The following is a 25,518-nucleotide window of genomic DNA, read 5'->3' on the forward strand; positions in this document are numbered from 1 at the left end:
CATATTCATTCATGTTCTATTTTGTGAGGAAAACTTAAATAATGAAATGTGTATATCATAGTTATGAAATGTCTTATGGCAAAATTAAATACATAAGTAAACTAGAAACTGTAAACATCTGTAATGCAATAATGACAACAGTTTCTTTAATTCTCTTTCAGTATTTTTCATAAGGCCATCATCTATCCCATAGTTTCAAATATGCTTTTTATTTTTGTAAAGAATGAAAAGAATATATTTTCTCTTATGATGCAATGCTTCATGATTATGTTCTTTATATTTAAAACAGATTTACAAGAGCAAAACTTACATATTTATTTACCATGTTATATATGACATGAGAATTTTTAAAGATCTGAGTACATAAAAATAGCTGAGAAATTTTGTATATGGGATATAGAAGAATGTTCCGAAGACAAAGGATCATGTTCTAATGGCTATAAATTGTGGGAGTTTTATTTAGAATGGAATGGGTGTACAGATTGATCTAGGTCTCAGCCTTCCTTTTGTTCTTTCAAAGGGAGGAATTCCCTGAAGCAAGAATTATGGGTTTGCTTCAGAGAGAATGTGGCTAAGGGAAATCTAGTATCAGTGGTCTTTTTTACGAGACAAGATGAGGGAGTAAGTCAGCTCCAAGATCTTGCTTACCTATATGTTTTTAAAATTTTTTTTAACTTAAAGTGTTTTCTAGAGTAAGATATCAAATTTGGAGTCTATGTCCTGAACTACATCATTTCTTTTTAAATTTAGAGCAGAATAGTATTCTTCAGAGCTGAATGAAGTTTCTGCCAAAATACAAAGTGTCTTTCATATTAATATTAGGACTTATTTAGAAACCTAAAGGAGTTTCAATAAGCAAACAGTGCTGAAAACAAAGAATAAATTTCTTTTTCTCCACATTCTGATCAAAAGGAGCTTCTGTCATATGCTGCCACAATATCATGCTGCTTCAATGCGGACCCACAAACAATGAAGCTTGAAGATCAGGCATAGAAATAATCAAAATTTATAACTCAAGATAAACCATTTATTGCATAAAATAATATATTTTTCAAAGAACTTGAAAACTGAGTATGACATATTCAAGAAATCACTTACAAATCAAGAAACATAAAGTTTCCCCCTCTTTTTTTCTAGAATTAATTTTTCCCACATGTCTTTCACTTACAGCTTTCCATTTTCAAGCTAACTTTTTGTATATTAAATAAGGTAAGAATTTATTTTCATAATTTTCCCACAGACAAAAGGCTTCTTGCAATACACATTATAAAGACATATTTTACCTTATTATTAGACTGCCTATTATTTACTTTATATGAATGTGTTCATGCTACTCTGAAAAACTCTTGATTAATACAATCTTACAATAATTAAATAATTAAACATTTATTTTTTCTTCTAGCAAGGTGACCTCAAACTCACTATGTGAGTCCAGCATCATCTTGAAAATGTGTGCTTTGCCTCTACCTCTCAAGTGCTAGGATTTTAGAATGCTCCACTAATGTTTGATAAAGTGTCTTGAAATTGAAAAATACAACACCTTTGATTTGTGTGAATGTGTGTGTGTGTGTGAGTGTGTGTGTGTGTGTGTGTGTGTGTTTTAATACTGTTTTGTGTATTTAAAATTCTTCCAGTTTACATATGTATTTCAATATTAAACCAAAAATGCTGTTTATATTCTGACAGAAATTTCATCGAATCTGAATTTGGAGAATTTTAATTTTTATAACATATTAAGTTTTCAAGTCTATGAAGAAAGGCTATCTCTTCATTTATTTATTTGTTCCTTAACTGCCCCAATAATTTTGTAATTTTAAGTCTATTTTCTACTTGGGTGAGCTTACTCACAACTGATTTTTTTATATTACTCTAAATGCATTTATTTTTACTTTCCTACTCCTATTATTCTATTAGTGAAAAGAACTGACATGGATTTTGTGCCTTGGTTTTGTATCCAGCAATTTTACAAGTCCTTTTAATAGTTTAATACACTTTTGTGTTTTTCAAAATTTTCTACATGTAGGATCATATGTATATAAAAAGATTAATTTTCTTATTCAACTTGAATTCCTATCATGCAATTTTATTTCTAGCTTAATAATTCTAAGTAGGACTTCTGATAATAGGTAGAGACATGATATTATTTCTGATCTTAGAGAAAAATATCTTATTGTCTCAAGAGTTCGGCATATCTGTATGCTGCATATACATGCATATTTTTCTTTTATTTCTAATATGTTAAGTGGTATTTTTTTAAGATTGAAAGATTTTGTAATTTATCAAGTTCGTTTTGTATTTATAGTCCAGTTATTTTGTGCTAATTTTTTTTTTGGCGATTCACATTTTGATTGATACTTGCTTATTTTCAGTATTTGTCTGTGGTGACTAAATAAACACATTTTAAAATATTTTGTATGTCAAGCTAACTAGACCCATCTGCTATTTACTATGTAATCAATACACAGTTATACCTGTCAGCCTTTTATAAACCAAGTGAGGACCTTAAGTTCACTGATTATTTTTTTGAAATTTTATTTTTTATTAGATATATTTCTTTATTTTAACAATATAGCTTCTCTCCCAGTCCTTGCTCTTGGGAATGAACACATTTATGTGAACAACTTCTCCAGTTTCTTCTAAGAGAACCTGGTGCTGGGCATGACAGACGTCTGTCTGTGGTGGTTCATGGCATCTGGCTCAGTTTATAGCCAAACTGACAGGATGTCCCAGGATAGGGGATGTAGAGCCATTCACAATGTCTGGTGATAAGAATCCCATGAGCATTGAACACAGGAGTTTAAAACAGAGGAAAGACAACCAGTATCAAAATTCATAGTCAAGAGCTGGAGACAGAGGAACGTTTGGTAGACCTATCAAATGTTCAAGAACTGTGGCAGCAGGGAAGGCAGTACAGCTCTGGAAGGAAAATCTGAACCAGCATGCTTAGTTTTCTGTTCCCAAGGAAAGATGATTATATACAAAACACACTGTTCTGTGGGTCTCTCAAATGGCCTGTAACCTGCTCCAAGAAAGAGCTGGTGGCTCCCAAAAGACTCATACTCCCATTAGTTCCCCAAAAGATTCAAATCTTAGTGATCTGAAGAAGGCAGTGAGGAAATGAACTGTAGATAGGATTGACTGGGGCCATGCTTAGCCACAGAACACCGTGGCTGGCCTGATTATCCCTACAGACCATTCAGCTGGTGTCCAGCTATCCTTGGGAATCCGAATCTGCTCTTCTTCCTCTTCATCCCTGAATACAAAATGGCAGGACAGAGGTGGTTCAGCTCCTTCCTACTCCAGCAAGAGACCTCAGGCTCCGGGTGATGTCTGGCTCTTCCTTCCTCATTGTCATGGGAGAAATATAGGCCAAAATGAAGTCTTCTGGGAATATAGCCTTTTCTAGCTCCCCTGGAGTGCTCCTTTCTGAGCTCCATGCACCAAACCATCACTGGTGGGAGGAAGCAAGGCCCAGCATTTGAAGATGACTGCTGGAATGCCAGGGGAGAGCTAGGTTTTAGGGTCCACAAGGCACTGCCTCCTTCCTTCAGATCAGTATTTCCTCCATGTCTGACAGATCCTGGACTCCGGTTGCAGCTACAGAGACCAGAGAGGTTATTCTGGCTACTCTTACACCCTAGCAGGCTGTCGGTTTCTGAAGCCAAGCAAGCAGAGGTGCTGTCTACAGGGTCTTCAGTTTGGGTGCTCCCTACTCTGCTCCCATTTTGGGGTGGGCAGGGAGAGGGGCTGTGACCAGGAGCCCCTCATTGGTACATGGTCTACTATCTGCTGCCAGGCAGGTGCATCAGTTTGTTGCTCGCTGAATGAGAGCCCTTGCCACAGCAGCCACAAAGATGGACTACATGCACCAACTTGGTGGGTTGTAGGTTGCCCTGGGTGGCCTTGGCAGGGTCTCTCCTGGAACTCTGTTGAAGGATCACTGCATCCTTCTTTAGGATCTGGGTATGGAAGAACTGCTCTTCATTTCCTGGTGCCTGTGGTTGCCTGTGAGCAAGCCCTCTTAGAAATTGCTGCTGGGGGAGGCCTGGGGGAGTGCCCGAGGAGAGTGGTGTCCTACTGGGTAGCCACAGTGGCAGCCACTTCCATGGCAAACTGCCTCATGGCCCATTCCTCCAAATACTTTTGTTCCCACTTGGTCATGTCTGCCTCTAGAGCCAGGATCTGTTCCTCCTTCTCCCGCATCTGTTGTGACAGCCAGAGGGCACTGAGCTGGGTAGACTCACCATGGCTGCCACTACCACCTGCAAGGTTCCTGTATGCCTCTGCTGTGCATGCAAAGGAGTTTATTATATATGAGCTGCCTTCTATTGGTCACTTAAAGACATTGTTCAATTTTTACATAGGAGAAGGAGTTATATGACTTGGAAATGGTTACTGATTTGAGAGTAGATGGGCCAGAGACCACAGTTAGGAATTATGAAAAAAGATAATAAGATCAAATATAAGTAACTGCGAGGTAATATACTGAGCTAAGAAAGTTCTTTACTGACTGGAGGCTTATGTCTTGCTTTATCACAGAAGGGATTAGCACCAAAGAAGGAAAATAATTTGTTAAGTGGAGAAAGTCAGTTGGCTTTGATGATTGCAGATGAAATCAATATCTACATTAAATGACTCATTGCCTGGCAAGGGCTTTGGCAATGCATCAGCTTTACAAATCCATGCTCTTTATAATTGGAAATAGGATGTTTTACTTCACCATGACTCTTGTTTTTCAGGATTTTTATCCCTTGTCTCAAGTAGAATCCTCATGAGAGGAAAGATCATGAGGTTTCTGAAAATGCCATCTGCTGTATGCTTTCTTACTCTCTCTAGACAACCAGGTAGCATTCAGACTGATAGTGAAACAAGCAGACATCCAGGTTTACCTAAAGCCAGCTGGACTCAACAATGTTAACATAAGTCAAAAGGTTGAGTCATAGTGGAAAATTTATTCATCTATTTAAAAACCAGATACTATCTGCAATTCATATCAGGGCTAAAAATTCAAGTTTCAGAATACCATTTGAAGGTGTTATTATTCAAAATCAATAGGGATTTGGTAATTGGCCATGTACAGTTTTCTAGCTTAACCATGGTGCTCAGGTGCTTACAATGCATGTCAGTCTAGAAATTACTTAGATTTATCTGGACCTAGGCAGAGTCATAAAAATGAAATGTAAGTTAAAATAGGCACGAGTTAGGTAACTGAAAGAGTTGCTTCCTTAAGCATGTGATTTTCTACCTGAAAAGGTATGGAACCTGTAGCAGATCACACAATGAAAACTTTCAATGAGAAAAACATAATCATGCTACACAACAGTTCCTTGAGGGTTATTCTAACAAATTGAAAATATATGTGAAATATCCATATCACCTTGACAACTATCAGGAATCTGAAAATTATTGGGTTTAATTGAGGTTTGTTTTTATTTATTGTATCTTTTCTTTATATGAATCACTTTTGAAATTTAATTTTTAACATTCTTTAAAGAGAGAAAAGTATCATTGGCTGAAAAGAACATTGAGTTGCTTTTTTATTAAAGCATGATAAGTGAGCACATTCAGAATTCTACAACTGAGTTATCTATTCAGGTACTGTATGCACTTAAAGAGAAAAATGTTGCTTGGGCTCCTTCCAAAGTAAATACATATGTACCATTACAAGAAATACTGGGTTTGCTTCAACAAGCTATCTCATGTTCTTCACACTTTATTTTCCTAAAGACTTTTGAAGATGTATCCTTATTGTTCTCCCATGTAGTTATAAGCATTTCTAATCCCTAGGGTATAATTATCTGTCCCTAATTTACAATTAACATCGTGCCAATTTTGATTGTCTAACTTCATTATTCTAACATAATGCTTTGCTATATAGCAATTTTCTCTGAAAGAACCATAGAACAAAGAAGACAAGTAAAATACAATTATTTTACTATAATATATCTAATTATAACAGGGTTTTGACTGTAAGGTATTGGGAGTTGATAGATATCTTTATACCTTTGAATCAAAGTATTTTCTTCAAGTAGATAGAACTATTTTTTTGTTTTTTTTTTTTTAAGATTTATTCATTTATTTTATATAATTACATTGTAGTTGTTTTATAGATACACCAGAAGAGGGCATCGGATCTCTTTAAAGATGGTTGTGGGCCACCATATCGTTGCTGGGAATTGAACTCAGGACCTCTGGGAGAGCAGTCGAGTGCTCTTAACCGCTGAGTCATCTCTCCAGCCCCATAGAACTATTTTTTAAAAACTCTCGTTTAGTTATAAATTTGATTTTTCTGAATTACCCTGTCATCAGTGGAGATAGTACTCTTAGAATATATTGTGATTGTTGCATTGAAGATGTGCTTTAGTGCTATATCTGTGTACCTTCATTCTGAGTAATCTAACTGCTTCTTATCACTTTCCATGGGAATTAACACCTTTGGTACCTAATACTGAAAACACGCCATTTACTGTGGTTGAAAGAATCACATCACCCACCATTTATTTTATTCTCTTTCATAAATTTATTTTCACCCTACAAAAGCTACTAAGTAACTCACTTGTGTCACATCAGAGTATTTCATCCTTTTCTGTTGTACAACATAATCACTCTTTATTAAAAATACTGAGTTTTAAGGAGGCAGGTTGATAGATGCAAGGCAAATGGAGAAAACAAGTTACCTCAGAGGAAGAATTTGAAGGCATAAAGGCTTTGCATATTTTACCAGTAAAACAATATTAAGCAGTAACCACTATCACTTTTCCTTTTGTAAAGACTTCATAGAATTTTACAAAACCCATGGAAATAATTAAAGTGTGACTGGGCTTACATCTGGATAAAAAGGAATCACCTATTTAGAACACTTAGAAAAAAATTAGATAGTCATAGATCTACTATAAATTTATTTAGTTATTGGTAGGTAGTAAATATTTAATAAAGATTTCAGTATTAACCATTGTGTTAGACTACAATTAATTTTTTGCTTTCCTCCTTTTTCACAATTATATATTTATGTGTACAAGGTTCTGATGAACTTTGTTGAACTCAAGGTACTATCTTTTCAGATTTGAGAAATGTGGAATAGAAAACGTTGTGCTTCTACTGGTTTATCTTTGCTAGAGTAGTCATTTACCAGTGTGTCTTTCCTCATATGTACTAGAAAGCTTAGAGTCAATGCTGTGTTCTACTTTTTACATATTGTAAATAGGTTTACGATATTTTTTCTTCCTAATACAGTACTCTTAGCTCTCTCTTCATTGTTTTCTTCACTTCCTTACTTAATTTTCAAACTTACCTTCACTTTTACTGGATTACACAGTATTCAGGAATTTCTCATTTGCCTTATAATGTTTTTGGAAAAGAGGGAAAGGGAGAGGGGAAATTAAAGGTGAGAGAGAAGAAAATAGCTTTTCTAATGAACATATTTTTCTCCTTAATCTCCAGGGTGAATTCAAAGTTCTAGAGGGAGATAGGATGACAATTTCAATGAAAAGTGAATAATCAATCACACACAATTGTGAGGCTCAGGGTTAATGATGTCCATTCCTAACATTAGCATGCCAGTAAGGTGTTAGCTCCCGAAGCAGAAAATAATACACTCTTGGAAAATATTTCTCCCAGTAGAGCTAGAATTACCTCTCTTGTCTCCTCTACTCTTTCACTGTAACTGTGCTGTGTATTTAATTATTCAAACTCCTCAACTAATTGGCACTGTTTTTATCTGACTCAGAAGAAATGGCAGAAAAGAAGAAAATAGGCTCACTTACAGGATCAGTTCCTTAAAATTACACTGTTACCACAATTTGATCTTGTTTATATTACCTTCAACTCATTGTTCATGCTTGCCTCACTTTTATGTATGGTGATTAGTCTCCTTAGAAATGCTAAATTCTTACCGAACAGATTAGCAAACTAGTAATTTTTTTAGACTCAGCTCAAATTATCCTTTCCCAGGCAGTCTTTCTGAACCAACTCCAGGCTGGTTGGATGCTTGCCTAAGTACTGCCATAAGATCTTTTACCTACCCTTGGCACACATAGAATCTATTTATTTATACTTGCTTTTCTCCAATGGATTCTGTGCAACATGAGGTGACAAACATGTCTTCTTTATTCATTGCTGTTGATAGCACCTTTCTTTGTATCCTTTTGCAAGACTCATCTAATCAAATGAGTTGAAGGAATGTTTGAAAATATTGTTCAGCAGATTAAATGACCAGAGTCTCAGATAAAGTAAACACATTGAGAAAATGATAGTCTTTTTTAACAATATTTTTATTTGACTGACTTTGAAATGGACACAGCAAGAATGTCATTTCTTTGAATATAGCTGTCTATATGTCTAATTTAGTGACTGTGCAGTTGGAAAATTCCTATGATGCACCCCAGTTATTAGGTAAGCTTACAAGGGCATTCTTCTGTGGGTGGCAGCTGTCCCACAGAGTACCTGCTTTTGGCTTGTCTTCACTAAGCCCCAAATCACTAGGTAATTTTCCCTCCAGTGACTACATACATTGAAAATCCCCCCTGTAATTGTTTTTAACCCTGCGGAGGCAGTTAAACGTTTCAGTTGGTAAGGACACAACCTAATTATAGTGGGAACTGCTAAATCTTTTAGATAAAATCAGTAATGCTGATGCTAAGGCACTGGATGCCTGAATTCTGAACAGTATTTTTAAAGAATTTCTCAATTTTCCATACTGTGTTATCAGATCCATTTCTGAAATGCAAATGTCATAAGATGCCCTGATGTGCCAAGTCATTAACGATCAGTGTGTTTTTAATGGGAATCTAAAACTCTAAATTTCTCATGAAAATTGACTAATTGAAATCCTCATTATTTTAGGTTAGCTCAAATAGGTTAGGTGTCAGGGTGCCTCTACTTTGAATTTCTGAAAATGCTTGTCATTTAATATGGTCAGTCACATAATTGTACACTTAGAAAATAATTTTTTCTGGACATGTGGCAGAGCAAATTATTACACAGGAGGGGGTTAATGAAATTGTCTGCCAGTAAAGTAAATAATTTAGGGACAGAAAACTGGGTATTAGGTTGATTAGCACTTTTGTGCCCTGAATCATGCATTGTTAGAGGTAGGGAGTCTATTCAATGTGTTGAAGTAGAAACTGATGACTTGAATTAAGCAACACTACACACCTAATGCTACTGTGGTGATAAGCTACTTAATGTCTTTCTCTCAAATTCTGTAATTACAGCTGTAAAACTGTACTGATACTGAAATATTTCCTTTTTGGTCCTGTCATAATCTATTTTGTAGGGAAACACTGATGACTTTTAAGAGACAGTTATGAAAATACCAACTAATACAAGCTGCCAAACCTGATACCAACTATTTATGTGATCTAAAAAACTTAAAACCTTAGTTTCAAAAGCTGTGATTATGTAGACAGTAAATATCTGCATATTTAAGTGCTTACATGAGTTTTAGGGTATTCTATTTTACTCTTCCTCCTTCTTACTTTGAAATTAAAAGAAGTCACTTTTTTTAAACATACAAAACTCTTTGATATCATATGGACAGACACAGGATCAACTTGATTGAAACATAGTCATTTTGTATATTTGTTTCTGCGCTCCCATTTTTCTTGCCCTTTATTACTTGATAGGCTTAAAAATCAGTGGCAATAATGAAGACAGTGTCAAATTACATATATTTGTTTTGCAATATTACCATGTTTCTAAAGTATTGAAATGATGATTTTTGTGTTTCATAGCTTATCTATAGAGACAAGAGAAAGAAGAAAGATGGTTTGATATCTGTTATAATTGCCAAAAATATTTTAATACCAATAATTTTAGCCACTTTTTGCTTATTTTAGGGGATTCAGATAAGTGTTTTCAAAGAGATATACTATAAAAACAAGTATGAATGTTAAAATGCACAAAGTTTTTTGATAGTAAATAGATATTAGAGTGAAGCATAAAGGATATGGTAATTCATGTTTAAAAGAAATAGAAAATGCACGTCTGTCCTTAGGATTAAAAGAGAATATGTAACATGTTTACCATGTAATAACTAATAAATTAGAGACAATTGATTTTTTAGAAGTAAAAGAATGTAGCCATAAAATTAAGTTAAATAAATATAACGTAAAGGGGTTTTGTCTTGGAAGAAGAATGGTTAACATACTTCTAAATAATATAAATACAGATTTATGCACTCATTCAATAACTAAACATGGTGCTTCTACCCTGAGAGCCTCAAACATTGCTGAGAGCTCTGGGAATTCAGCAATAAACAGGAAACAAATGTCCCACCTGGCAAAGTAGAGATATCTGAAGTTTTTTATTATTATTTTTTTCAGTGTTAGTGAATTATATAATCAGTGTTTACATTATTCACTAAATATTTATATTTAAGGAAAATTATTTTCTGAAGCCAATTGCCTGTTCTATGTTTAAGATTTAGTTTATCTACAAAATATGATATTCAGCTACTCAAAAATGAGTGCCTTACTCACCCATCATCAAAGAAGCTTTGTACTGCAGTAGATGGAAATATAAACAGAGACATGCAGCCAGACTTAATGCAAAGAGAGAGAGCCCATATAAGACCAACCTTTAAACAAGATATCTCCATTAAATCCCTTCCTTAATGGCTCAGGTACCCCATGGAAGAGGGAGCAGAAAGAGTTGAAGAGCTATAGGAGATGGAGGACACCAAGAAAATAAGGTCCTATAAATCAACACAATTACATTTCATATGATTAAAGCTACAAAGACTAAAACAACATGAACTGGGCCTGTTCCAAGTCTACTCCAAGTCCTCAGTTTACATATTTTAGAGTTTTTATGGGATTCATGGGTATGTGAACAAGTGGATCTTTGATTTGAGAGCCTTTTCTTGGGCTCTTTTCTTTCTTTTTGTCTTGCCCAAATCTGATGTGCTAGTTTTTGTTTTATTTTATTTTATTTTATTTTATTTTATTTTATTATCCCTCAGAATCCTCTTTGTTTTCTAGGCAGAGACAAAAAGATTATGGATCTGAATGGGAGGACAAGTGGGAAAGAACTAGGAAGAGCAGAGAGAGGAAAAACCATGATTATGACAATAAAAGGAAAAATATTTTATTTTACAATAAAAGGAAAAATAAAAGTTAGTTCATCTGTGGGTAAAATGAACAATGTATCCTAGTCATATCATAAAATAATATACATATTATGATAACTATCTTGAAGTACTAAAATGTTAATCCACGTGAAGAATCCATGAATCATTTTTAAATTCAACAAACTTTTAAATACATAGTTCTAGATCTTAGCTTTATACTGTTAAGTAAAAAATGCTTTATAACTTACAGTGAAATGTTAAAAATAGAACTTAATATTCTGATACACATATTTGCATATGAACATAAATTTTATTGAACACATTAAGGCCAAACTTTATGAAAACATTTAGGTGCAACATAATAAATATAAATGTAGCATGATACTGAAAAATATCCTTTCTGAGGGAGTGCTGTTAGAAATGTATAGATATGTTCATGTGTGTCTACATATGAGGGATAGAGTTTGATGTGTAATATTGTAAGAATGGTAAAAACACAATTGTAAAAATTTTTCTAAAAGATAAACATAGGGCCTGAGAAATGGCATAAAGCTTAAGAGAAATTGCCAGTCTTCCAGACAACCTGGGTTTAGCTATAACCACATGTAATTTCCATTTCACCATCTTCTGGATTCTATAGGCACTTCATATACAGAGTACATAAATACATGCAGATAAAACACTCATAAATATAAAAGAAAAATAAATATTTTTAAAACAGAGATAGACATGATAATTTAATTTGAGGAAGTAAGAAAATTCAGGATATAAATTGTTGCAATAGAATATAAATTGTTAAATCAGCATTATAACTAATTCTTCTGGGATTCATGTAATGAAAATCTAAAATTGTTCTGAATCCTAAATTATGTTCTAGCTTCACAAGAAATGTTAAAGATTTTGATTTTGGCACATATTAAAATTTGTTACATATTAGATTTAGGATTTTTAGATTCAGAATGCTCTAGTGGTTATATGGAAACAAATATTCTAGAACTATAAATTCTTGAAATGTGAACCACTTCCTGTCCCAAGTTATTTGAATAAAAGATAACTCTTTAATATAGATGCCATATCCGGTTTAATCCTGAAATTTAGGGAGAAGGTGAGTGATGGTCACTTGATGTAATGTCTTCTGGAAATTTAGACTTTGAATGGGATTCTTCTTTTTCTACACTACTTTATATTCAGGTACATCATGGAGTGTTCTTGATCTGAAAATATATTGCTAGAAAATATATGCTTAAGTTTGTATATATACATATGCCATGAACTTCAAATGATCTTCTTCTCTCCTACCACATTATGAGAAATAAAATAATTAAAAATGGAATTTTTTCAGTCTGCTTTTTAAATTTCTAACTCGCTCTTTCTTCTTACCATTTTGAAAAGAAGTAGTTCCTGACTAAACTAGTTGTCACATGGTCTCCAACCATGATCTATATAGAGATTACTTTGATTGTACTAGAAAAAAACAGTAGGATACCTGCATTGAAATAAGACCTATTGAAAACATATTTGTTGCGTGTCACATCAAGAAGGGAATTCTAGGTTTGTGACGTTGGAAAAAATATGGACTACACACTAGATGCATTATCTTTATTTTATTGTACTTTTATTTGTTTATGTGAATGTTTGGTGTGATATGTATGCTCTGTTGTTCATGGCATCCAGAAGATAATGTCAGGTTCCCTGGATATGGACTTACAGTCTTAGAACTGTTTTACTTGTGTGCTAGAAACCAAACTCAGAACTTCTGGAAGAGCAACAATATCTCTTAATGACTGATCCATTTTTCGAGTCTAAGAAGTATAAATTTTAGTTGAAAATTATCATTTTTATTGATCAATTGTGCAAGAGGAGTGTGAGAACAATAGAGAACTGTTGAAAAAAAGTTTTATTTTTTCAATTAAAATCTTGTTTATTAATGTTAATATCCAGAAAGGTAAAATATAGTTCTCATTAATTTCTGAGATCAGAAATTCTGATCTATTTGTTTTTATGTAAAGCCATTGAAAAGCTGCTCGAAGGGAACACAAAAATCTGTTATCTAACAAACTTTATCACAATGTGACATAGTCAATGAATAAGGCATTAGATAATAAGATACAGGGAGAGGAGGAACACCTTGCTGAGTATTCAGAATATTTTTAAGATTCAACTGATGAGTCAAATTAGGGAAGTTCTCTGTCCTATATTTAAAATGTTTTTACTGTGTGCTATTTATAAAGCATTCATGCCTATTATTCTGCAGTCTAATTTCATTAAAATTTTATTTGGCTATGCTCTATGAAACACCTGGCCTTTCTATTGAACCTGGCCTTCCCTTGGGTGTAGACCTGGGAAGTAAAAGAATACATTTAATATTCCAAGAAAAAGGGGGAAAGGCAGACCTGTGTGTAGCTGAGGTGAGCTGTAGGTGATACACATTTAGGGTGATTCTGGAAGGTGACAAGATTCAGAACTAGAGTAGCAGATGCAAGAAAAGTATTTTGTTGTTTAATATTCACACCTCTCCTGTCTATGGTTCTTTATTTAGTAACTTTAGCTACTGAAAGTAGTTTTTTAAAGATTGATTCATTTTTATATGGATGAGTGTATATTACCTGCAGGTGCTTCTGTACAACACAAGCTTGGCTGTTACTTGCTAAGGCCAGAAGAGAGACTCAGATAAACAAATTGAAATTACAAATAGTTATGAGCTAAAATCTGAGTTCTGAAAAGCTGGATCATTTTGCAGAGCAGTCAGTGGTCTTAGCTCCTTACAACTACAATTAAACCTTATGAAGACACTAGTAATATTAGATAAAGGCCCATTCAAGGGACTCATGTTTACTTTATTACACCTTGATAACACAACTGTCCAGTATATAGTCTAAGGTGCCAAGAGTTAGGGCCTGAGCACTCTCCAGTCCTTGATGTACTTTTAATAGTTGTTCATTTTAATTTTTACATTGAAGATGATTATAAAATACCTGACCCACAGTAGGCACTCAAGACATGTTGATTGTTCTATAACTATGCATTGTAGAAAAGATGCTATGATTATTGTTTTATGATTCTTTCATTCATTGTGAGTTGTATAGTTATTGGTTATAAAGTTGTCAGAATGTTATTTGATAATCACAGTTCGTAGACTCTAATACAGGATTTTCCCACTGCAATTAGGTTATTGCTGCCAAATTCTCTCTTTTACACCCCAGGCTTAAAACTCTTTAATTTCAAGTTTATCAGAATACTTCATGAATCAATGGAGCCAACTCATTAAATGCTGAGAAGAAACATCTCTTAATTTAGCAAATGTTGGTAGAGAAAATTAAAAGTTCTTGAGATGCAAAATCATAATGAATCGAATGTACTCTCATGTAGCATATTCTTTCTGTGACTCCATTTTATTCATTTTAGCTTGCCTCCTGCTTAAAAAACAAAAAAAAAAGAAAAGAGTTTTGGTTTTCTTGTTTGATTTTGTCCTCCATTTAGTCTGAAATTATATATACCTTTGCCACTGTATTAAGAGAAATCAACTTTTGGGACTCAATTTCTGAGCAAAGTAAAAGGCCACATACTGAATTTAATCAACTTCAATAATTTTCCATGATACAGAAGAAAGAAAAGAAACGAAATATAAGACAAGATATGATGAAAATAATCTTACATTATTTACATCAGATTGGATATTATCAGGACATTTGATTAGAAATAATGTTCTGAGATTTGCTTCAGTTTCATTTGACATTTTCTATTGCTAATAAAAGTGATCTCTTGAAAAAGAATAAAATATGTTTTTAAATTTTGTATGTTTTGATGGAGTATTATCATTACTGTTTTTAGAAAAAAATCTCTAATAATAATCAACAAAATATTCAGGGTGCCAGGATCTTCTGAACATATTTGTATAAAGAAACCGAATACAACATAGAAAGCCTAGTGGGGCTTATATGATAAATTTTTATACTCTGCTTATATCTTTTAGCTTTCTATGTTGGATCAGAGAGGATAGAACTGCATTTTTAATCTACTCAAATGGCTCACCCTTGTAAATAATATGTCATTCCCAAAACGGTAACAATCGTGGTTACTAACTATAAAGAAATGCTTATTAACAGAGCAAAGATTGTTTCCAGTTTCTGCCTGCACACAACATTGATAGGGTCCCACAGTTCTCTGTATCCAAATCCCAGGGGGAGAGAGATGGACTCTTAGAAGAGGGGACAATCCTGAGAGCTCAGGGTAGACCATCACTTCTGCTCACATTCCTGGCCCAAGAAAAAGAGCTTGGAGGTCTCTGGACATAGGAACCTAGGAACACTCAGGGGCAGGACCCTTCCAATTTCTACCTGCCCCTAATGCTGAAAGCCAGTAACCAGGAGCACTGATACACCTGAGAGCAGAGGTAAGACCACCACTTCTGCACCAATCTACCCACGGGGAGCTCTCAGGACACAAACCCAAGAGCAGTCTGGGACAGTTTCCTTCCAATCTCTCCCTGCACCTGGAGCTCACACTGACACAACTCTTTTTACCCAGATACCTGTGAGAGAAAGCCAGTCTAAAAGAGTAGAAACACACAGGCTTAAAGGAGGGTCAAGTCACTATCAGAGACAGCAAGACCAGCTAACATCAGAGACAACCAGATGGCGAGAAGAAAGTAAGCAACAGAAACTAAGACTATTTGACATCATCAGAACCCAGTTCCCCCACTAGAGAAAGTCCTGGATACCACATGACACATGAAAAGCAAGGATCAGATTTAAAATCACATCTCTTGATGATGATAGAGGACTTTAGGAAGGACATAAATAACTCACTTAAAGAAATACAGGAAAATACAGGTAAACAGGTAGACGCCCTTAAAAAGGAAATACAAAAATTCCGTAAAGAATTATGGTAAAACACAACCAAGCAGGTGAAGGAATTGAACAAACCCATCCAGAATATAAAAATATAAATAGAAACAATAAGAAAAAATCACAAAGAGGCAACCCTGGATAGGAAAACCAGGAAAGAGATCAGGAGACGATGTAAGCATCACAAACAGAATACAAGAGATAGAAGAGAGAATCTCAGGGACACAAGACACCATCGAAAACATTGAAACAATAGTCAAATAAAATGTAAAATGCAAAAAGCTCTTAACATAAACATCCAGGAATTCCAGGATGCAATAAGAAGATCAAACATAATGATATTAGGTATAGAAGAAAGGGAAGATTCCAAATTTAAAGGGTCGGTAATTATCTTCAACAAAATTATAGAAGGCAACTTCCCTAACCTAAAGAAATAAATGCCCATTAAACTACAAGACGCTTACAGAACTCTAAATAGATTGGACCAGAAAATAGATTGGACCATTCACATAACAGTCAAAACACCAAATGCACAAAACAAAGAAAGAACACTAAAATCAGTAAGGGGAAAATGTCAAGTAAAATATAAAGTCAGACTTATCAAAATGACACCAGAATTCTCACTAGAGTTTATGAAAGCCAGAAGATCCTGGGAAGATGTCATACAGACCTTAAAAGAACACATATGCCAGCCCAGACTACAATATCCAGCAAAATTCTCAATTAGCATAGATGGAGAAACCAAGACATTCCATGACAAAACCAAATTTATACAATATCTTATCCAGCCCTACGAAGGATAATATATGGAAAACTCCAACACAAGAAGGAAAAGTACACCCTAGAAAAAGCAGAAAAATAGTCTTCTTGCAACAAAACCAAAAGAAAAGTGACACTCAAACATATTTCTACATCTAGTAACAAAAATAACATGAAGCAAGAATCATGACTCCTCAATATCTTTTAACAAAAATGGACTCAATTCCCGAACAAAAAGACTAACAGACTGGATATGTATAGAGGACCCAGCATTTTGTTGCATGCAGGGAACACATCTCAGTGAAAAAGACAAACAGTACATCAGAGTAAAAGGCTTAAAAAACAAATTTTCAAGCAAATGGCCCCAAGAAACAAGCTGGGCTAGCAATTCTAATATCGAATAACATCAGCTTTCAAGCAAAAGTTATGAGAAAAAGGTAATGAAGGACACCTCGTATTCATCAAAGAAAAAATCCACCAAGATAAACTTTCAATCCTGAATATCTATGCTCCAAATGCAAGGGCACCCACATTCATAAAAGAAACGATTCTAAAACTCAAAACACACATTGCACCTCACACAAAAGTAGTGGGAGTCTTCAACACAGCAATCTCATCAATGGATACATCATGGAAACAGAAACTAAACAGAGACCAGAGAACCTAACAGAAGTTTTGACCCAGATAGATTTAACAGATATTTGCAGAACATTTCATCCTAAAAAAAAAAAAAAAGGAATATACCTTCTTCTCAGCACCTCAATGAACTTTCTCAAAATTTGACCATATAATTGGTCACAAAACAGGCCTCAAGAGATAAAAGATGATTGAAATTTTCCAATGCATGCTATCAGATCGCCATGGACTAAGGCTGGGCCTAAATAACAACAAAAAAGACAGAAATTCCACGTACACATGGAAGTGGAACAATGTTCTACTCAAAGATAACATGGTCAAGGAAAAAAGAAAGAAAGAAATTGAAGACTTTTTACAATTTAATGACAATGAAGGCACAACATACCCAAACTTATGGGACACAATGAAAGCAGTGCTAAGAGAAAAACTCATGGCTCTGAGTGTCTCCAAAAAGAAACTGGAAAGAGAATACACTGAAACTTTGACAACACACCTAAAACTCTAGAGTAAAAAGAAGCAAATACACACAAGAGGTTTAGAAGGCAGAAAAAGATCAAACTCGCTGCTGAAATTAACAAAGTAGAAACAAAAAGAACTATACAAAGAATCAACAAAACATCATCTGGTTCTTTGAGAAAATTAACAAAATAGATATAAACCCTTAGCCAGACTAACCAGAGGGCAAAGAACAAATGAACAAAATCAGTAATGAAAAGGGAGACCTAAAAACAGAATCTGAGGAAATTCAAAAAAATCATCAGATCCTAATACAAAAGCCTATATTCAACAAAGTTTGAAAATCAGGATGAAGTGGACAATTTTTTAGACAAATACCAGGCACCAAAGTTAATCAGGATCATATAAACTATCTAAACACTCTCAAACCCCTAAAGAAATTGAAGCATTTATTAAAAGTCTCCCAACAAAAACAAGGCCCAGGACCAGATGGGTTAGTGCAGAATTCTTTCAGGCATTCATAGAAGACCTAATATCAATACTGTCCAAACTATTCCACAAAATTTAAAGAGAAGGAACAGTACCCAATTCCTTCTATGAACCTTATACCTTACTCTTACACCTAAAGTGCAGAAAGACCTAACGAAGAAAGAGAACGTCAGACCAATTTCCCTTATGAATATCTATGCAAAAATACTAAATAAAATTCTCGAAAACCAAATCCAAGGACCTAGCAAAATGATCCTCCATCATAACCAAGTAGGCTTCATGCCAGAGATGCAGGGATGATTCGACATATGGAAATCTATCAATGCAATTCAATATGAAAAACTCAAAGGAAAAACATGATCATCTCATTAGATGCTGAGAAAGCAATTGACAAAATTTGATACCCCTTCATATTAAAAGTCTTGGAAAAATCAGGAATTCAAGCCACATAGCTAAACATAGTGAATGTAATATACAGCGAACCAGTAACCAACATTAAACTAAATGGAGAGAAACTTGAAACAATCCCACTGAAATCAGGGAGAAGACAAGGCTGCCCACTCTCTACTTATGTATTCATTATAGTACCCAAAATCCTAGCCAGAGCAATCTGATAACTAAAGGAAATCAAAATGATACACATTGGAAAGAAGGAAGTCAACATATCACTATTTGCAGAGATATGATAGTATACATAAGTGACCACAAAAGTTCAACCAGAGAACTAATAAGCCTGATAAACTTAAGCAAATTTGCTGGTTATAAAATTATCTCAAACAATCAGTAACCATCCTCTACACAAATGATAAACATGCTGAGAAAAAAATAAGGTAAATGACAGCCTTCACAATTGTCACAAATAACATAAAATATCTGTGTTTCTCTAACCAAGGAAGTGAAAGATCTGTTGAAAAGAACTTCAGATCTCTAAAGAAAGAATTTGAAGAAGATCTCAAAAGATGGAAAGACCTCACATTGGCAGGATTAATATTGTAAAAAATGGCCATCTGCCCAAAAACAACCCATATATTCAATGCAATTCCATCAATTCTAACCGATTCTTCATATAGATAGAGTGGGAGAATTTTGTAAATTCATTTGAATAACAAAAACCCAGGATAGTGAAAAGAAACTACCCACAAGAATGAAAAAAACTTCTGAGGGAATCACCATCCCAGAATTCAAGCTGCATTCCAGAGCAATAATGATAAAAATCTGTATGGTGTGGGTACACAGACAGACAGGATCAATGGAATAGAATTCAAGATCCAGAAATGAACTTAGACACCTATGACCACTTTATCTTTGACAAGGGAGTTAAAAACATGCAGTAGAAAAAAGATGGCTCTCTCAACAAATGGTGTTGATTACCTGGAGGTCAGAATGTAGAAGAATGCAAATTGATCCATTCTTTCTTTTTTTAATTGGATTTTTTATTTATATTTCTAATGTTATTCCCTTTCCCGGTTTCCCAGACATAAGCCCCCTATCACATCCCCCTACACTTCTTCAATAAGGGTGTTCCCCTCCCCATCCACCCCATATTCCCCTACACTGTGAGTCCAACCTTGGCAGAACCAAGGACTTCTCCATCCATTGGTGCCCAACAAGGCCATCCTCTGCAACATGTGTAGTTGGAACCATGGCCCAGTCCATGTCGTCTTTCGGTAGTGATTTAGTCCCTGGAAGCTCTGGTTGTTGGCATTGTTGTTCTTATGAGGTTGCAAACCACTTCAGATCTTTCAATCCTTTCTCTAATTCCTCCAGTAGGGGTCCTGTTCTCAGTTCAGTGGTTTGCTTCTATCATTCGCCTCTGCATTTGACATTCTCTGACTGTGTCTCTCAGGAGATATCTATATCCAATTCCTGTCAGCATGCAATTCTTAGCTCCATCCATCTTATCTAGTTTTGGTGGCTGTATATATATGGGCCACATGTGGGGCAGGCTCTGAATGGCCTTTCCTTCAGACTCTGCTCAAAACTTTGCCTCCATATCCATTTCTATGAATATTCTAAGAAGGTGTGAAGCACCTGCATTTTGTTCATCCTTCTTCTTGAGCTTCATGTGGTCTGTGGGTTGTATCTTGGGTAATTTGAGCTTGTGGGCTAATATCCACTTATAAGTGAATGCATACCATTTGTGTTTTTCTGTGATTGGGTTAGTTCAATCAGGATGATATTTTTTAGTTCAATCCATTTGCATACTAAATTTCATGAAGTCATTGTTTTTATAGCTGAGTAGTGCTCCATTGTGTAGATGTGCCACATTTTCTGTATCCATTCTCTGTTGAAGGGTATCTGGATTCTTTCCAGCTTCTGTCTATTATAAATAAGGCTGCTATGAACATAGTGGAGCATGTGTCTTTGTTGTATGTTGGAGCATCTTTTGGGTATATTCCCAGGAGAGGTATAATTGGGTTCACAGGTAGTGAAATGTCCAATTTTCTGAGGAACCTCCAAACTGATTTCTAGAGAGGTTGTACCAGTTTGTAATCCCACCAACAATGGAGGAGTGGTCCTCTTCCTCCACATTCTTGCCAGCATCTGTTGTCACCTGAGTTCTTGTTCTCAATCTGTTGGTTGCCTTTTTGTCCTAATGACAGTGTCCTTTGCCTTTGCAGTTTTATGAGGTTCCATTTGTCAATTTTTGATCTTAGAAGATAAGCCATTGGTGTTTTGTTTAGGAAAATTTCCCCAGAGCACATGTGATTGAGACCCTTCCCCACTTTTCTTTATTAGTTTGAGTTTATCTGGTTTTATGAGGAGGTCCTTGATCCATAGACTTAAGTTTTGTATAGAAGGACACAAAAAAATGGATCAGGTGACAACAGATGTTGCTGAGGATGTGGAGACAGAGGAATGCTCCTCCCACTGTTGGTGGGATTGCCAAGCTAAATCGACCACCCAGAAATTTGTTTGGAGGTTGCTCCAGAAATTTGAACATAGTACATCCCTGAGGATCCCAGCTATACCACCCTAGACATTTACTCAAATGATGCTCCAACATATATCAAGCATACATGCTCCACTATGTTCAGAGCAGCCTTATTTATAATAGCCAGATGCTGAAAAGAACCCAGATGTCCTTCAACAGAAGAATGATGCAGACAATGGGTACATTTACACAATGGAGTACTACTCAAAGGTTAAAAAAATGACTTCATGAAATTCATAGGCAAATGGATGGAACTAGAAAGCTTGTTGAGTAAGGTACCCCAATCACGAACAGAACACACATGATATGCACTCACTGATAAGTGCATATTAGCCCAAATAGCTCAAATGACCCAAGATATAATTCACAGACCACATGAAGGTCAAGAAGAAGGATGACCAAAATGCAGATGTTTCAGGCCTCCTTAAAATGGAGTACAAAAATATTCACTGGAGGATATATGGAGACAAATTTGGAGCAAAGCCTGATGGAATGGCCATTCTGAGCCTACCCCCAGTAGGCTCAGATCCAATGTGTGTGTGTGTGTGTGTGTGTGTGTGTGTGTGTGTGTGTGTGTGTGTGTGTGTGTGTATAATATTATATACAGCCAACCAACCTAGACAATATTGTTGATGCCAAGCAGTTTGTGCTTACAAGAGACTGATATAGCTTTCTCCTGAAAGACTCTGCCAGAGCATGACAAATACAGAGAGGAATACTAGCAGCCAAACACTGAGCTGAGAATGGTGTCTCCATTGTAGTAGTTAGAGAAAGTATTGAAGGAGCTGAAGGTTTTGAAACCCCATAAGAACAACAAAACCAACCAACCAGAGCCACCAGGGATTAAACTGCCATCTAAAGAGTACATATGGACAGTCCCATGGCTCCAGCTGCATATGGAGCAAAGCATGGTCTTGTTAGGCACTTAAGGGAGGAGAAGCCCTTGGTCCTGTCAAGGTTGGATCTGCCCAGTGTAGGGGAATGTTAGAGTAGGGAGGGAGGAAGTGTTGGGTGGTTGGCTTAGGGAAAGAGGATACCATTTGAAATGTAAATAAAAAAGTCCAATTAAAAGAAACAGCAAGGACTGACTTAGGAAAATACATTCACCTTAAAGGTTGCTATGCTATAACCTTCCACATAATGTTTTCTATATCCAGTGATTGGTTAAAAGATGAAGGTATATAATTTTCACATGAATGTACAAAAGAAATGGCTTCTGTGATCACCGTGATTGTCTGCTCAGCTCATATGTTTATAATTGTGCTCCTTTTTTTTTTTAATGTGGATAGAGAGTTTATGTGAAATTATACCAGCATCCTTTGAAGCATAGAACAGAATAATTTCTTTTTGCACATTATTTGGATAAAATAGATTACATTGAAGTTAACAATAAAAGGTGTTCCTGGCAAATTCTGATCTTTTGATCTAAAATTTTATGCTTATTTTTCTCTTTGTTAATCTTTTTACTTCAAGTGCTGCAATTATCAAATACTGCTTTGTGTTGTTTAATTAATGTCTTTGTCAATATATTTCTTCTATGTAATTATCAGCACAGTATTCAGACCTGACATTTCATATTTAATAAATTAAATGAGCACAATTAATTTCCCAATCTTAATGAATATTATTAATAAATGAACACAGCAACTCAATTCAGCTTGAAATATTCCTGTTTTGTTTTTATTGAAAATAAATATTTTTTCTCACATAACAATCCTTATGACTCAATTCAGCTTGAAATATTCTTGTTTTGTTTTTATTGAAAATAAATATTTTTTTCTCACATAATATATCCTTATGACTGTTTCCTATCTCTCCAGTTTGTAACTCCCCTTTCTGGCTCTCATTAGAAAACAAACCAGCTTCTCAAGGGTATTTGAAATAAAATAAGGTAAAATAAAACTTACACATCAATATTGAACAAAACAGAATCACAGAAGGAAAAGAGCCCAAAAGAAGGCACAAGAAACAGAGATCCACTTGTTTGCACTCTCAGAGCTCTTATAAGAATGCTAAAAGGAAAGCCATAATTTAGATACCCAAAAGAAGCTGAAAAAATAAACATATCTTCACTATTATAGGATATATAGTTTTGAATGGTAGCTTTATTTGGTTCCAACAGTGCTTTGTTACTGTTGTTGCAGCTTTTATTTCATTAGTATATAAGAGGAAAGTATCATGGTGATAATTTATGTACCATCCATTTTATAGCTTCACACTTATGATTGGTATTTCTAATAAGATGGATTTCAAAGAACATACTGTAGTTTAATTACTTAGATTTTATCTCTCTGTATGCAAACTATACACATAAAGATTAAATGCAACCAAATGGCAGTGTTCCATCCCCTTTTTAGAACATGAATTAGCTATTTACCTGTCTTAAAATCTATTACTTTTCTTGAAGACTGCACCAATAGATATAGAAAAAGCATTTGATTGACTAATACAGTGATTTATCATAAAACTACATATCATAAAACTACTATTTACAAAATAAATAGTGAGAAATATAGTAAATAATATCTCCAAACCTCAGAGAAAGTAACATAACTGAAGAAAACTAACTTTTGTCACTAAGTTCAAGAAAAATGTGCCTCCAATTTTAATTACATTAAAATATAAAGGACAATTGTTTTCTTATATAATGTGATGGTTTGTATATTCTCAGCCCAGGAAGTGGCACTATTAGAAGGTTAGGCTCTGATGGAGTAAGTGTGTCACTCTGTGTATGGGCTATAAGACCCTCATCCTAGCTGCCTGGAAGTCAGTATTCTGCTAGTAGCCTTCAGATGGAGATGTAGAACTTTCAGCTTCTCCTTTACCTCATCTGTGTGGATACTGTCATGTTCTTGCCTTGATGATAATGGACTATAAGCCAGTCCCATCTAAATGTTGCTTTGGTCATGGTGTCTATTCACAGGAGTAAAACCCTAAATAGACCTAAGTTGGTACCAGGAAGTGGGATATTGCTGTGATAGGCCTGACCATACTTTTGTTTGGAAACATGTGGCTTTTGGGACTTTAAATATGGAAAATGTTGGAATACTTTAAATGGGAGCTTAATGGGACATTCTAGTAGCAATATGGATGGTTTTGTTGCTGAGAGTAATTTGAACTGTGCAGAAATGGCCCAAGAAGAATCAGAGGAGAAAAAATTCAGTATGTGGTATTTTGCTGATGAATGTGGCTGCTCTTTGCCCTTGTCTGAAGAGTCTACCTGAGGCTAAGATGAAGAGATATATATTAATTGAAAAAGGAAGTCTAAAAAAGCCCAGCAGAGATTTGTTATCTGGTTAAGTCTCATGAAGAGCATTTGAGGCAAGCATAGCAAGCTTAGAAAAAATACAAACTATATGTTTTAGTATTAAGGGGGTCATGAAGACCCTCTGTGGCTTGGTACTCTGAGAAGCTAGGTGAAGGTGTTCTCTCAGTCACTGTTGAAGGCCAAGGACTGAAGGGGTCATTCAAAGAATTTGAGAGCTTATGAGAAGCTCTTGATGAAGCACAGTTGCACCTGAAGTCCCTAATGTATTGGGGATACCAGTTGGATGATCAACAAGAACAACAGCAATAGTGGAGCATACCACCCTGAGCTTAAAGTACTATAGAGGTCAGAGTTGGAGAAAAGGTGTCAATTCTTTGGAGGAGCTCAGAAGGTCATGGGTAGATTCCAAACACAGAAACAAGAAGCTGTAATATTGAAGTCGCCCTGGAGACCCCAAGATATTTGAGAAGCCAGTGTCATGGACTGTCTGTTGAGGAAAACGTCTAACAGTGAGTGGAACAATCCTGGAGAAAGTCTTATTGACTATAATCTTTGCCTTACAAAAATTTTACAGTTTTATGAGTCCCACTTATCAATTCTTGATTTTAGAATGTGAGCCATTGGAGTTTTCTTTAGAAAAATTTACCCTGTGACAATGAGTTCAAGGCTCTTTCCATTTTTATTTTCTATTAGATTGGTGTATCTGGTTTTATGTTGGTCCTTGATCCCACATGGATTTGAGGTACCCCTTACTCCTATACATCAGAAGGCAAAGAGCAGGTGAGTTCTCTTTCTGATTTTTTGAAACAATGATTTCAGGATCTTCCACAGCTACAAAATTAGACCCTGTGCCCCAGGAATAATAAGAACTGAAACTTAACAAAACATGAAGCCAGATGACCCCATTAAAGCCAACTAACAATTCCTACCTATTTTCACTAATTATGCAGTTTATTTAACCCTATTGGATGCACCAAGTCAATCATTCCTTGACTTCATGTAGACATAAAATATTGTCATGGAGAAAGGAAGCCATTTTACTAGCTTCATTCACCATCCC

General features: G+C 35.1%; 1 pseudogene; it reads right to left on the bottom strand.

The window, feature by feature from the left end:
- Nucleotides 1-3,547: 3,547 nt before the first annotated feature.
- The window catches only part of LOC116888003, a 139,507-nt pseudogene continuing 117,536 nt past the window's right edge, over nt 3,548-25,518 (bottom strand).

Source organism: Rattus rattus, chromosome X (assembly GCF_011064425.1).
Source record: "Rattus rattus isolate New Zealand chromosome X, Rrattus_CSIRO_v1, whole genome shotgun sequence".
Taxonomy (NCBI): domain Eukaryota; kingdom Metazoa; phylum Chordata; class Mammalia; order Rodentia; family Muridae; genus Rattus; species Rattus rattus.